This window comes from Mandrillus leucophaeus, unplaced genomic scaffold (assembly GCF_000951045.1).
Source record: "Mandrillus leucophaeus isolate KB7577 unplaced genomic scaffold, Mleu.le_1.0 Scaffold34, whole genome shotgun sequence".
Classification (NCBI taxonomy): Eukaryota; Metazoa; Chordata; class Mammalia; order Primates; family Cercopithecidae; genus Mandrillus; species Mandrillus leucophaeus.
This window is the reverse complement of record NW_012103587.1, coordinates 1,300,833-1,314,189: the sequence shown is the minus strand read 5'-3', so window position 1 is coordinate 1,314,189 and position 13,357 is coordinate 1,300,833. Positions and strand designations below refer to the sequence as shown.

The 13,357-nt window shown below is 58.1% G+C and overlaps 1 protein-coding gene across 1 annotated transcript in view; it reads left to right on the top strand.

Annotated features, from left to right (window-relative positions):
- Positions 1 to 269: 269 nt before the first annotated feature.
- The window catches only part of NCOR2 (nuclear receptor corepressor 2), a 210,424-nt gene continuing 197,336 nt past the window's right edge, over positions 270 to 13,357 (top strand). The window contains exon 1 of the mRNA XM_011988891.1: positions 270 to 318. The gene's annotated coding sequence lies outside the window, so the exon portion shown is untranslated. The remainder of the gene's footprint in view (positions 319 to 13,357) is intronic.

Sequence of the window (13,357 nt, the reverse complement as noted above, 5' to 3'; positions counted from 1 at the left end):
GGGGCATCGGGCTGGAAGCCTGGGGGGCCTGGCCTGGCCCCGCAGGGCCTCCCGGGCCGGGATGGGAGCTGTAGTCTCGCGGGAAGGTGAGGCCGCCCTCTGGGGCCGCCCCTCTGCGGGTGTCATCCTGGGGGAAGGATGGGTCTGATGTTGGCTGCGGTGTGCCTCCTGGAAGCCGGCAGCACAGCCTGTGTGTGTGGACTCCGCTGGCCCGCTGGCTGGCACTTTTTCTTTTTCTTTTTCTTTTTTTTTTCTTGTGGGAGAGTTACTTCAAGTTGTGTTTGGAGCTGACGTGAGCGAGGTTGGTCATGTGCTCGGGTAAGAGAAGTCGCCAGGCTTGGTGTGCGCAGGGGAGGCACAGTGTGGCCGGGTCACTCTGGCCGGGGGAGGTGGGCACAGACTGGGGTGGAGGGCTGTGGCCTGCAGGCTCTGTGCAGGGGGCGCTAGTTGGGGGCCGAGGAATTCATCTGGAAAGAGCCCCCGTTCTGTCGCTGGAGGTGGTGGCCAGGGCTGGGGGCCGAGTGGCTGCAGGTCAGCCAGCGGGGGCGGCCGGACCCTCCCCTGGCAGCACAGTGTTGTCGGCCCTGAGCTCAGCGGGATGGTGGGCAGGGCTGTCTTATCGGACAAAGTTGCTGCAGGCACAGAAAAGAGCGCTCCGAGGCGCTGGCCCGGCCGGCTGGGGAGAGGCTTCTTGGCCAGCCCGCGTGGGAGGGGACCTGGGGGGGCACCAGGCTCCTCTCCCGGAGCCTCGGTGCACATCCGGCGTCCCTGCTGGGGAGCATGGCGAGCCTTGGGGACTCAGGGGGCTTCTGTTCCGGAGTTGACTTCAGGAGGGTGTGTGATGGTGGGTGCTCCCGAGGCTCTGCCCTAGGGCGCCGGGGTGGGCTCAGGCAGGGGAGAGCCAGGTGCAGGCAGCGCTGCAGCCCGGCCCCGGCGCCCGGCTCCCCACCGAGGTGGCGCTTGGCTCGGTGCCCGTGTCTGGTTTGAAATCAGCGCCACCGGCCCAGGCTTGCCCAGGGACTTGGCAGTGAGCAGCCGGGATAAACACTGGAAAGTTGGAAGGGCTTCCCGAGCTCACAAGGAGCCTTTAGTTGCAAGCTGGGGGAATGAGGGAGCGATTTGTCCCGAGGTCTGGGTGCGCTGCGGCCGCAGGGAGGTGGCGGGAATGGCTCCTGGGGACCTCCGAGCCCAGGCTGGGGAGGGGAGAGGGCTGGGCTTCCAGGCAGTGTTGCTCCTTTGCCACAGACCTGGGTTTGAGTCCTGGTTCCGTCCTTTCTGTGCTGTGTGACCTTGGGCATGTCGCCTCCCCTTTGCAGACCTCAATTTCCTCGTCTGTAAAATGGGACAACAGTGGGGTCTACACAAGCATGAGACTGACGGGAGAAGGAGCTGCAGTTTTGGGGGAAACCCGGTGCAGACTGCCTGGGTTCCTGTCCTGGTTGGATGCTTCCTGGCTGTGTGACCTTGGGCAAGTAACTTACTGTCTCTGAGCCTCAGTTTTCCCATCTGGCAAATGGATGTTGCATCTTTCCCCACCTCATAGGCTGTATGGCTTAAGGGAGTGAATGAAACCTGCCTTCTGGTTCATAATAGGCTCACAGTCGATAATTCACTGGTGCTGAAGTTGTTTTCTCGATGCTAACAATACACGCACCTGGTCTGGGGGCGGGGGCGGCCCTGGGATTTCGGCATCTCAGGGCGATGGTGTTTATGAAGTTGTAGTGGCCGGATTGAGGTTCCAGTGCCAGCTCGACCCCTCAAGGATGGTGTGACCTTGGGCAAGTCCTGGAATCCCACCGAGCCTCAGTTTCCTTGTCCCTTACCACAGTGGTAGCACTGCAGCCTGCCGGTATGTCTTGGGAGAGCCCGAGAGAAGCCTGAAGGGGTCTGCGCAGTGCTGGCGTGGGTGGGCCTCCGTAATTGTAACCACAAGGTTGGATTTACGTTCGAGTTCCGTCCAGTTTTCTTTTGTTCTCTGCAGAGAGCTCTCCTGTTTTATAGAAACCCGGGCCCAGATAAGGGGAGGTAGGCCGGGTGGGTGCTTCCCAGGCTCTGCCTTTGTTTGGGGTCCCCAGGTCTCCCCCCATGCCTGCCTGTTCTGCCCCATCTCCCACTCAGCCTGAGCCCCTCCGTGCCAGCCCTGGGCCAGGCAACCCCCACGGTGGTATGGCCTGGGGCTGGGGCGGGAGGGTAGTTCTCCTGCGGAAGGTGGCAGCCGTCCTGTGTTTGTAAGTGACACCGGATGCTGGGCCAGTGACTGGCTCAGGGCCTCCGCTCTTGGGCCAGCAGGAGCCAGCGGGAGTTCCCCAGGTGTCCAGGCCCCCCGTGCCAGCTGCCTGTTGTCTCATTGTCGTGGAGCCTCTCCTGGGACCTCAAGAGTGGCCTCTGAAGGGAGGGGTGGTCATACGTGTCCCCTTGTCACCCCCAAGGCCTTGGTGTCCACTTGGGTTGGCCACAGAGCTGTGTTGTGGCTGCCCCTGACCTTTGCCAGAGTCCTCAGGGACTCGATTTTCCTACCCAGTGGAGAAGAGTCCTGGGTAAGGAAGGTTCAGAACAGAAGTCAGCACAGGGCCTTTGTGACGAGGCAGCTCGGCATGGACCGGTTGTGATCACTGGAGTCTGCACGTGTGATAAGAACACATAGAACTAAATACATGCACACTCACACTCACATGCACACACACATGCACATACCCACACGTATACTCACACGCACACTCGCGAACATGCACACCATACACACACAGTCACACGAACATGTGCACGCATACACACACGCTCGCGAACATGCACACACATACTCACATGCACACTCACAGTCATACGCACACTCACACTCGCACACACACACCCATACTCTCATGCAGACACCCACACAGATACACGCGCACATGCACACGCACACACACAAGTGAGTGCATTGGACACTGCTGCGGATCTGCATATGGCTGGCTGTATCCATGCTGCCTTCCCGGTTATGATACAGATGATGAATTGTCGTTGTCTCAGGATGTTATTCTTGGGGGAGGCTGGGTGAAGGGCACACAGGATCCTGGGATCTTGAGATTCTTTTTTTTTTCTCCTTTTTTGAAACTGAGTCTCACTCCATCACCCAGGCTGGAGTGCAGTGCAGTGGCGCGATCTCAGCTCACTGCAACCTCTGCCTCCTGGGTTCAAGCGATTCTCCTGTCACAGCCTCCCAAGTTGCTGGGACTATAGGCACATGCCACCAAGCCCAGCTAATGTTTGTATTTTTGGTAGAGGACTCCCCCATGAAGCTGGCCTGTAACTGAGCTTGGTCCCTTGGACATCCCAGGGGGTCCAGGCGGGGTTTGCTTTGTGCCTGAGGATCACAGAGGGCTCCAGAGCATCCCAGGCTGGGGGACAGGTGGTGCCTGCAGGGCCTGTGGGGGCCCCATGACTGAACTGCTGTAAGGGTGTTCCTGTCATCACAGTGGCGTGGTAGAGGCTTGTGTCCCGTGGGCATCAGTCATAGCTTAGGGTCTGGAGGGACAGGGGTGGAATAGGGTGTGGGGGCATCTAGCCTCATGAGCCTCTTTACTGTTCTTTGGGGCCCCTGATCATGAGCCTGCCTCAGGACCTTTGCACTGACTATAACCTCTTTTTTTTGAGACAAAGTCTTACTCTTTCCCCCAGGCTGGACTGCAGAGCTGTGGCCACCTTTCTTTCAGGTTCAAGTGATTCTCCTGCCTCAGCCTCCCGAGTAGCTGGGACTACAGGCGTGCACCACCATGCCTAATTTTTGTATTTTGGGTAGAGACAGGGTTTTGCCATGTTGGCCAGGCTGGTCTTGGACTCCTGACCTCAAGTGATCCACCCACCTCGGCCTCCCAAAGTGCAGGGATTACAGGCCTGCGCCACCACACCCAGCCTGGCTGTAACCTCTTCTGGGAACACCCTTTCCTGAGACCTTCAGCCTCCCTGATTTAGGCCTCTGCTAATGGTGCCTCCTGAGAGAGGCCTGATGTCAGGTTGTGACTCCCTGTGACACCTTCACTGCTCCGTGTAACACCGTCGCCACCGGGTTCTGCTGTCTGCCCGTCACCCCGTCCCCACCTTATTTTAGTCTATTTGGACCGGGTGGCTCACAAGCAAGAGAACTTTACTGCTCACAGTTTTGGAGGCTGGACGCCCGAGACCCAGAGGCTGGGGGATTTGGTGTCACATGGGAGGAGGGCCCGTTCCCTGGTTCATAGGTGGTGGCTTCTCCCAGGCAGAGGGCACGGTGGCTTTCTGGGGGCACCAATCCCACTCGTGACAGCTCGTCACCTCCCAGAGGCCCCGTGCTCTGACACTGTCCCATGATGATTAGGTCTCAACATACAGATTTTGGGGGGATATAGACATTCACACTCCAGCACCCCTCCATCCAGGATTTTGTTCACCTTGGTCACTGCTGTGTCCCCAGCACTGGGTATGTAGCAGGCACTTAGGAGACAGTTGTGCCTGACTCAGTGTCCCCCACGGGGCCTCAGCCTGTCCCCTCCCCATAAATGGGGCCTCTCTGGGGAAGGAGGCCCTGCATTTTGGGGACGATTTGGAAAACCGGGAAAAGTTCTCACGCTTTTTCTCTGACTGCCCCTGGGGTACCCACCAAGCATCCCAAGAGAGCCTACCCCTCCTAGATACGGCCATGAGAAGGAACCCAGGGGTGCCGTAGGCACGGGGAGTGGGGGAGGGGTGCCGACAGCCTCAGCCTTGTGTGCTGAGGACCAAGGCGAGGTGAGCATTCCACATACCTTAGTTCACTGTGTCCTTCCCATAGCCTTGTAAAGTGGGCAGAGTCACCCTCTCCTGATAAGGCACAGAGAGGGTAGGTAGCTTGCTCAAAGACACACAGCTGCAGACCTGCAGTATTACCAAGTGAATGGCATTTCCAAGGCAGTTGCTTCTTTGCTCAGGGTCATGCTTAGCATGCTAAGGGGATCCCCGTCTCTCATCTCCAGAAGTCCCTCATACTATTCCTGTCTTCCGAGGCGGTCCTGCTTTCTGGGTATCTGGCTCAGAACTGGGAGGGTCCCATTTCCCAGGCTGAGAGAATGCCTCATTTAGCCCAGAGCGGAGGCCCAGAGATGCCCACACTTCTGAAGGTTGGGGGGTTGGTTTCCAGTGTGGCTTAGAAGTTAGAGGGCAGGAGGGGCACCCCAGAGTGGAGGAACCGCCCCCTTCCTCCGGAGTCGTTCATTTGCATGACAATGAGCCCTTTGTTCCTGGGGCCAGCCTCCTTCCCAGAGCAGTAACATCATTCCTGGCCTGTGATGTCATAATGGGCCCTTTCTGTGGCTGGGGTCAGAGGCTGGGTGGGCAGCTGTGTGGGTCGGGCCAGGCCTGCTAATAACCAGGGAGGTGGTGATTGCCAGGGACCCATGTGCCAAGCTGTCTCCTTCCAGGGTCTCGTTGAATCTTCCCGAGAGAGCAGCGGGAGGTGGGATTTGCTCCCCTGTTGACACTGGAGCAAGCTGAGGCTCCAGGAAGCCCTCCCTGGCCCCACCGTTTGTCTGGTCCCCCCGATGAGTTGCTTCAAACCTCTCATTGGCCTGTGGAGTGGGGGTGACTCACTGCCAGCTTGGCCCTTAGCTGAGAGGCGTGGGCGTGAGAGTCCCTTGTTTCCTGTAAACGGGAGGGAGGCCCATGCCCAGCGGCTACTGTGTTGGGGCCACTCGGAAAGCCAGGTTCAAACCTTGTCCCCACTTTGTCCCCTGGGCATCAGCTGAACTCCCTGTGCCTCCGTTTCCTCCTCTGCTTCATGGGGTTCCGCTGGGGCTTGGACTCAGAGCTAGGCAGGGAGTGAGTTTTCAGGAAAAGGGCAATGTCAGAGAAGGCGGGGGCTGGTGGAGTGGGGTGAGTGGTGATCCCCCCAGGAAGTAGGTCCATGTCCTGGTAACCCAGCCCCTGTCAAAGAGAGACCGTATTTGATAAAAGGGTCTGTGCAGATGTGTTCTGAGATGAGCTCATCCTGGGTTACCCAGGTGGGCCCTGAATCCAAAGACCAGTGTCCTTAGAAGAGACAGAAGAGGCGACAACAAGACTACCGGAGCTACAAGAAGACGAAGGCAGAGATTGGAGGGCTGAAGCCGCAAGCCAAGGAATGCCTGGAGCCACCAGCGTCTGGAAGAGGCAGGAAGGAGCCTCCCTTTGAGCTTCTGGAGGGAGTAGGGCCCTGCTGACGCCTTGATTTTAGACTTCTGGCCTCCGGAACTGTTAGAAAATAAATTGCTGTTGGTTGGTGGCTCACGCCTGCAGTCCCAGCACTTTGGGAGGCCAAGGTGGGCGCATCACTTGAGCCCAGGATTTCAAGATCAGCCTGGGCAACATGGCGAGACCCTGTCTACAAAAAAGCACAAAAATGAGCCGGACATGGTGGCAGCATGGCTGTAGTCCCACGCTGAGGCAGGAGGATCAGTTGAGCCTGGGAGGTCAAGGCTACAGCGAGCCATGATTGTGCCGCTGCACCCCAGCCTGGACCACAGAGTGAGACCCTGTCAAAAAATAAGAAAAAAACAAAAATAAATAGATCAGTGTTGTTTTAAGCCTCCTGGTTTGAGGTCATTTTTATGGCAGCCCTGGGAAGTGAACACAGCTGGCGACGCCAGTCTCTGGAGGTGGGGGACCTGGCCCTGGCGGGGGTTAGTACTGTTCCCCACTCCAAGCCTGAGGGTGCAGGACAAGTTTGGGTGGCCGAGAACCCCTCTGTGCCTGGGAGCGCAGGAAGCCCCATCCAGGGAGTCCGGACTTTCCAGGAAGCAGGCCTTGCTTGAACCTGCCTTTCTTGCCGAGAACCAAATCCACAGGGCCCTAGACCCCACCTGCCACCTGCTGTTCGAAGTCCCCTCAGACAGCCTTGCTAAGGGGACAGGACCCAGAGGCAGGAGGCTCTCGGGTTCTACCCTGGCTTCGCCCCAGGCCCCGGACACTCTTCACACACATCTAGTGACTCCTGCAGAACCTGGGTTGCACTCATTCCCCAGCAAGCCCCGAGTTTGCCAGGTGCCCTTGACAAATGGAGAAACTAGGCCCAGAGAGGGCAGGCTACTTGGCGGAGGCCACACAATTCCTTAGTGGCAGTGACGGCCTTATAGTTTCGCCATGGGGGCTGGCACTGGGGCTGGCACTGGGGCTTCCAGGAGTGGGGATCAGAGTTCTTGGCCACATGGAGACCTGGAGTGGAGCCGGCCGGCTGTGTGGACTTAGGGTCAGTTACCTGATATTTGGGACACTTGGCTGCCTTTGATGGACCTGGCCCGGTATAGGTGGCACCCTGAAATCTGGGCTTTAAGCACACCCTGTTTGTGCTCTCGGCCTCAGTCTCTCTGTTTGCAAACTGGTCTTTGAGCTTCAGCGCCACGTCTGCGATTTTGCTCTTAGGATGTTCATGCATTCAGCAAGCATTTATTGAGCGCCTGCCGTGTGCAGTGTGCTGGGACTCTGGGGGACACAAAGGTATGACTCTTGCTTCATGGATCTTGTGTTCGGGGTTGTGGGGGGAGAGGAAGCGAAGCAGCAAGGGTTGGAGTCCAGATTCCAGGTTCTGATGAGGGAGGTCACGGAGCTGAGGCTGTGCGGGAGGTGAGGATGTGGCCTTTCTTCTCCTCTTGGGCCCAGGGTGGACGGTGTGCAGCAGACTCTCAAGTGGACATGGAGATGCCCACAGCCTGTCTGTGCGACCCATGGGCACCTCTGGCTGGCAGGACCTGGCCTGGTCTCGTGAGCAGGGATATGGGACGGGAGGTCTGCAAGGCCTGGCTCCAGCCTGGTGGGAGAGACTACAGTCTCCTCCAGGCTGAGCAAGAGGCGTAGGTATGCCGGTGACAGCGTCCCAGGACACAGTGGGTGAGCCGGACACAGGAGGTGGCTCGCCTGGGTTTGCATCCAGGCTGTGCCCTTGCTGGCTGTGTGACCTTGGGCAAGTTGCTCAGCCTCTCTGTGCAACAGTCTCTCCAGCTGTAGAATGGGAATGATAACAGAATCCCTCACAGGGTCGCTGTGATGGAAGGAGCTGGTGCCACCAAGTGCTGTGTTGGGGACTGGCTGCACCAGTGGCTGTGAGGCGTCCCCTCCCGTGGCTGGTCAGGGCGGCAGCCTGGAAGATGGAAGTGGCGTTTGCTCATCTTCCCGCTGACCTGCTTCTGCCTGTGCAAAGAGCCTCAGTCTTCTGCCTGGGAAATGGGAGCTGTAACAAGCACGTGGCCCCATGGAGGTCGGGAGGAGAAGCGGAGCTGGGGTGCAGCAGTGCCTGTGGGCTGGGGGCTTGGGGTCGCCACCTGCTCCAGTGGGTCGCCACCTGCTCCAGATTGAAGCCTTGGCCGCCCCCGAGGCCTGGAGCAGCCACTTGTTTTACAACCCAGGAAACTGAAGGCCCAGCACAGATGGCCCCAAGACATGCCCATGGGTACAGCCCATGTGGTGGCTCCTGGCTGCAGACAATGCCTCTTTTTTCTGGCCTGGCGGGAGCAGCCCGGGCTTGCTCAACCTGGCCTAGGTTTATCAGCACATTTGGTTCTGCGTGCGGCTCGCAGGCATTCCCTCCGAGAGAGACCGTGATGTTCCTCCGGAAACCGAGGTCCGGAGGCTCAGGTTACTGTGGGGGACGGCCGTCGGGGGGTGCGCCTGCCTCTGAGAAGTGACCCAGATCAGAGCTGGGCTGTGCTGGGCAGCTTTCTACTGCAAAGCTGCCGCTCTTTCACCCGTGAGAGCCACTGACAGCTCAGGAAGGGACTGGGAGCCGCCCACTCTCCCTTCAGGGTGACACAGGACAGCCTCTCCCAGGCTCCTGCCTGGCCCTTGCCCCTACACTGAGTCTGACCCGGGTCTCCCATTCCATTTCTCTGGCCTCCTCTTGGCTGGCTTTGGACCTGTCCTCACCTACATGGATGAGAGACCTAGTGGGTGGAAGAGATCTGATTCCAGGGAGATCCTATCTGAGAGTCTGTGTTTCAGGAGGGTTGCTATCTTAGGTCTCTTGGTTGCAATGGACAGACTCCCTCTGCCTCCTGCATTTAGCACAAATAGTTCAAGTAACTAAAAAACCTCAGGGAAGCTTCAGGCACAGTTGGATCCAGGTGCTTCCTACTTTCAGTCCCTGATAGCCTGAGACTAATAATTGCAGTTCAGTAGCCCCAGTGGAAGGACAGCTTCTTGTTCCCAATATTCGAGCAAATACCGTGGGAATGAGTTTTATTGCCTCAGCTTGAGAGTTCAGAGTTAAGCCCCACCCCTTCCCCACCAAAGCCAGTGCCACTTTGGCTGGAGGGCAGGGTCAGCCTCCCTGAGACCCCAGGACTGAGGGTGCAGGGGGGTTGGTTGCCCAGGGAAATTGGGGTGTGGCGCGCACGGAGTGGGGCCGGGTGGGCAGACACTGTGTCTGGCTGCCTGTGTTGGAGATGGGGCCAGGTCAGGGTCCCTGCCTGGCCCAGCCTTTCATGGCCAGTTTGTGTCCCATTGGGGTGGAGGAGGTGGTGCCAATGAGTCACTGGGTAAGTTTCATTCCCATTATATTTAATAGTTGGGGGCCTCTTGGGTCCCCCCTCCAAGCCGTTGATGGAGCTCTGCCTCCTGTCCCCCCATCACCCCACTTCAGCTCCCCAGCCTTCCCTCTCCTCTCTCGTGGCTTCCAGTGACCACGTCATAAGCCACAGGTCACGTCCTGGCAGCCCCTGGGCTGTATTTGGGTGTCAGACTGATTGATTGGGTTGGTTTTATAGTCAGTGTTTTTTTAGAAATATTGGGAGATGTCTCAAAATTGGGCTTCTTGGCTTTGCTGGAAAGATTTGGATGCCGTGGACCCCCTGTGTTCCAGCAGGGTCTGGAACATCAGGAATGTTTGGGGGCCACATTCCTGAGCCTCTGCTCAGCGTTGGCTGGGGCTGAGCTGCGGTCACCCCCTTCCTGCGGGCCCCTCCCCTTGGCGCAGTGCCTGCCTGGGCCCCTGTGTTCTGGCAGGGTCTTGGGTATCTACAGCTCTCCTCTTGCTTTTTGTCCCTGCCCTTCTTCGGGTGGATCATCCGATCCCAGGTAGGCTCTTAGCTTCAGCCGTCGCCACTCCTGGGCGCTGAAGCATTTGTTTACTGTCTGAGTTCCTGGCTGCAGGGGCCATAGGACCTTTTGGGTTCTTGATCACTGTCCCGTCATCAGACATTTATTGATCAGCGCCCCTGGGGTAATTGAATGGCCCAGAATGCGTCCACTTCTGAGCATTGGACCGAGCTGATGTAAAGTGGATTCTTCCCGCTTGGCCTGGAGCCCAGGCAGCAGTGGGGTCCTCCCAGCCAGGCCTTTTGTTGTCCAGCCTGGCCACTTGCTGGGGACTGGGAGGGGTTGGGGAGGCAGGAGGGGGCCCTTGTTGAGTGGGTGGGCTCCGTCGCTGTAGACGCTGCTGCTGGCGCAGCTATTCTTAGCAGCAGAAACATTTGTCCTCATTCACATGTGGTGGATGCCTCTGGGGATCTGCCCTGAAATACTAGGGGCGACCCCATAAATTCCTCAGAAAGCCATCCTTGAGGGCCTGCGTGCATGGAGGAGAAGCAGGAGGAGGCGTTTCCGGCAGCTGCACAGCTGTGGATGTGTTTGCCAGATGTTGGAGGCAGGGAAGTTGGTGGGAACCTTGGGGAGGCTACCTTCACACTCGGGGTCTGGGCATGGGCATGAGCGGGTGGGACAGAGACTGCAGACTGACAGGCAGAGAGAGGGGCTCTGGGCCTGGCCTCGAGTTTTGGGGTCCAGGGGCCCCTCTGAAGCAGTCAGCCCTTCCCTGGGCCCGGGCTCTTTTAATTGTCCCTTGAGACCATCTCGGTTGGAGGCAGCTGGTGAGGGGACAGCTCAGCTTACTGGGCACTTCTGAGGGATCAGAGGTGCAAGTCACTGCCTAGCAGGCCCAGCCATGCCCTATGGCCGTCATGGGGTCCTGAGGTGAGGTGGGCTAGAGACAAGGCCTGGACGCATGCTGCACTTGGCTCTGAGGGCCTACTGAGTGCCAGGGCCGCTGTCAACACTTTGCCTTTCATGCGGGCAGCCTGAACCTTTAGGGCCACCACAGAACAACACAAGCACAGCTGAGAGCTCTTGACTAGCAATCAGGGAGGCCTCCCTGGAGGAGGTTTTGTTTTAATTTTAAATTGTGGTAGATACATATAACGTGAAATTTACTTTCAGCCAGTGTTAAGTAGATAATTCAGTAGTGTTAAGAATATTGATATTGTATAGCAACCCATCTCCAGCACTTTTCATTTGGCACAACCGAATCGCTCTGTTAAACAGTAACTCCCCCTTCCTCGCTTTCCCCAGCCCCTGGCCCCAACCATTTTCCTTTTTGTCTCTATGAATTCAGTGACTCTAGCCACTTCCTACAAGTGGCATCACACAGTGTTTATCCTTCTGTGGCTGGCTTCTGTCACTCAGCATAACGTTGGGAGCTGTGTTTCGGGTAGTCTGGGGTTGTTGGTTCATTCCTGGCCACGCAGCAAAACGGACGAAGACCCAGGACCCCAACCCCGCCCCCATCCTTTAGAAACCCCAGGTCCGGCCACCTCTCCAGGTGCTGACCAGGAGCCCAGCCCCAGCTCAGCCATCCAGCTCCCTGAGCCCCACTCCAGCATGGCCTCCCTCCCTCCCACAGCCACAGCCCCAGGGGCGCGGGGTTAAGTGGTTTGCCCAGGTTACACAGCTGGTGCCAGCACCTCCCTCCCCACCGCCCAGACACCAGCGTCCTCTCTGCCTCCTCGCTTCCCTCTGCAGAGAAGATTGCTGTCGGGAAGGCCAGATGGAGGAGCTGGGTCTAATGGAAAACACGTCCCTCCTGGGGCGCCCGGAACTTAATGAGGAAGAGGCGGCAGAACCAGGCGTAATGTTTGTGAAATACCCAGGCTGGGAGGGCTGCTCCCCGTCAGGGCTTCTCGGGTGGAGTCCCAGGAACCTGGAGTGCAGGGAGGGTTTGTCGTGCTGTGGTTTATCTCCCTCTCTTCCTTTTAAAATTAAATGGAAACAAACAAAAAAAAGGAGTGGAGGAGGAAGTGATTTTGAGCAGACCTCGTTGTGGCGGGGGAGCAGGGCCGAGCTGGCTGCCGTCCAGCGGACAGGAACGCTCCAATTAAATTGGAAACAGTAACGGGCCTCCTCGGAGGCTCCGACCAAGGCCACTTCCCTTCTGTTCACTGAGGGCCGGCGCCTGGGCTGGCAGGGCCATGGGGAGGACCAGGCTTTGGGCACACGTATCCTGCCTGTGACCTTAGGCAAGTCAGTTTTCTGATCTGTTCAGTGGGGCGCGTTGTGTTTGATGAGGGGAACCGGAGCGTCTGCTGCCTCTGGTCTTCACCTGAGATAAATGTGGCCTGGAGTGGAGGTGGGGCCTGCTGTGCCTCGGGTGAAGGGGTGCAGGAATGGGGGAGGCTGGGGGGCTTGAAGCAGAGCGTGGGGAATGATAGAGGCTTTCCCAGTGGCTGAGGAACCTCCAGGGGAGGGGAGAGACGGGGCAGGTGCTGGGGATGGGTTTTGCACCTGGCCTGTTTGCCCCTGGAAGCAGGAGCAGGATGTGGCATTGGGGAGACAGGAGTTACGGGCTGGGGCATTTGAGCTCACTTGAGAATCACAGACTCCTCCCAGACTCAGTTTTCCTGTCGACAAGGCGAGGATAGCCATGGTGACTGGCTTGGTTAACATCATCGCCATCACCTCCCTCCTTCCCCCAAGTGGCCGGCGTAGCAGACCGCAGTAACAGCCATGTTCTCCTTCTGGGGGCTCTTCTGTGGGCCAAGAACTGCACCGAGATTCTCGTAGCTCTTTTGTCCAGTGAATCTTTCCAAGCGAAGCTCAGAGAGGTCAGGACCTCACCCAAGGTCACACAGCTTCGGAAGTGGCGGAGTTAGGATTTGAAATTGATCAGCGTGTGGAAGCCCTTTGGAATGGCAGTGTCTCCACAAGAGGTGGCTTGGTTGAGAGAGCACTTGCTCATTTCAGTGACTGAGGGGCCATGACTCAGCCCACAGCCTCCATGACTCCTGCTCCTACAGGTGCGGCTAAAACTGCCGAGGAGGAAACCTGCCTGGTGCTGGGGACAGGGGACCGGGTCCATGGGAGCGGCAGGGGGATCGGGCCATGACACCAGGGGGGCCCCCTTGGGGTTGGGAGAAGGTTCCAAGGAGGTGACAGTGGAGGTGGGAGCTGAAGGCTCAGGAGAAGACAGACTGAACCTGCCCTGTTGAGTCCCACCAGCCAGGCAGGGCATATAAACAAAGGTAGCTGACTAGGAGGGGATGTGGCGAATAGGGAAAGACGAGCCCATCTGGTGTAGATAGCCTCTGCCCACTTCCAGCCGGCCATGGCTGGAACCTCAGTTTCCCCTGTC